General features: G+C 50.3%; 1 protein-coding gene across 2 annotated transcripts in view; it reads right to left on the minus strand.

The window, feature by feature from the left end:
- SMARCD2 (SWI/SNF related, matrix associated, actin dependent regulator of chromatin, subfamily d, member 2) overlaps nucleotides 1-1,580 on the minus strand; it is a 36,922-nt gene that overhangs the window by 19,292 nt on the left and 16,050 nt on the right. The window contains exon 1 of one of the 2 annotated variants that reach the window (XM_025195497.1): nucleotides 218-235. The exons of the other annotated variant lie outside the window; for it this stretch is intronic. The gene's annotated coding sequence lies outside the window, so the exon portion shown is untranslated. Of the gene's footprint in view, nucleotides 1-217; nucleotides 236-1,580 lie in introns of those variants that run through there. 2 annotated transcript variants of the gene reach the window in all.

Raw genomic sequence — 1,580 nt, forward strand, 5'->3', positions numbered from 1 at the left:
AGTGACTCGCAGGCAGAGACACAATGGCAAGTTTTACAATCTGCAATGGTATTCAGCTCCTCACAACCCAAGGTTCAGAGTCAATGGAGGCAGATGGACTTTGTACTATTTTAACACAGGCAGCAGAAGCTGCAAAATGATGCTGTCAGCATAGGAGTGCCACCTTGAGAAGCATGGGAGTGATAGGAGATCCTTGTTTTCTCTTGATCAAAAGTACCTCAGCTTGGGACTGCTACTGTGCTGAGGTCATTCCACCAGCACTGGCACAAGGTGTTTTATCCCAGGCTCCCGGATCCTGAACAAACAGAAAACAAGATGGATCAAGGGCATGGAAGGGGGTACTGTCTGAGTCTGGCCTCGGCAAAGCTCTGTCAGCAAGCAAAACTGCGCAGGATGCCGAGTTCCCAACTCCCACATCCCAATACTTTCATCAGACACAAATCCTCAAGGGTTGCCAAACCATCCATCATATACTGGTGGCTGCCCTCCTGGGTTATTTGGTCAGACTGCTAAAGCTTCAGTGGGAGACAGCAGGAAGAGATCCCATCAGGGATTAATGCAGAGCCTGTCTGAAGTCAGCTTGCTTGGCAAAAACACAAGGGAGGCTGTACTCAGTAGTTGCCCCTCAGCTCTGGAGCTCCACCCGCCCCTTGTGGCCCACCAGAACCCAAGCCTGGACATCTTCCAGAAGTGCTGTAAGACCTTCCTATCTGGTCAGCCATTCAGCAGACCAGGCTAAGCTGAGATATTGTACAGTGCAGGAATGTCAAACATACAGCCCACAAGCTGAACCTGGCTTGCAGAGCTCCCAGAAGTGGGGCTTGCCACTGAATTCCCAATGGCACAACCCTGAAGGGCACACATCTAGGGAGGGGGAGCAAGCAATTCCTGCATTAACCCCCAGAGCACCACACTCACAGCTGCTGTCACTTGGCTCCCAAGTCTGCATCCAGCAGGGAGGAACCCCACAATCCAGATGCAGTCCAGGGGTGCAACAAGTTTGCACCCACCCCTGGTTGGGGAGTTGCTATATAGTTTATTTTAATACTCTATTGGCTTTTACAGTTATTTTGTTTCTCCTATTTTGTTTCTCTAGTTCAGTTTGTTTTAGAAGCTGGTTTGCTCTCTTCTCTAAACTGCTCTGAGCCCTTGTTGGGAAAGACTGGGGGGGGGGGTACATGTGCGTGTGTGCCTAAATCTGGCATGCACATGGACTCACACACATACAAACAAACCAATTCCAAGGGTGAGTCCGAAAACCTGACATTGATCTGGCCTCATTCCACTGAGGCTTCCATCAGCCTCGTGCACCTTCCCAAAGGCAGCTGCTCTCAAATCCATTTTGTGCAAACCAGGTGCAGGTTAAACTCCTGCACCAGAGTGACCCGCAAAACTGGGCAAAGACCCTTTAGGGTCTTTGTGTAGTAACATGATTCCTCTCAGGCTGAGATGCAGGCAGAGTTACTGGATGGGATCCAGTGAAGGAAACTTGCCCAGGCAAGTGATAATCCCTTGGATTTCAAAGTGGGCGGCCGTTTCCACACACATTCACCCACTGCAGCAGAACATTGCTGGCACCA

The sequence above is a fragment of the Alligator sinensis genome, unplaced genomic scaffold (genome assembly GCF_000455745.1).
Source record: "Alligator sinensis unplaced genomic scaffold, ASM45574v1 scaffold1756_1, whole genome shotgun sequence".
Taxonomy (NCBI): domain Eukaryota; kingdom Metazoa; phylum Chordata; order Crocodylia; family Alligatoridae; genus Alligator; species Alligator sinensis.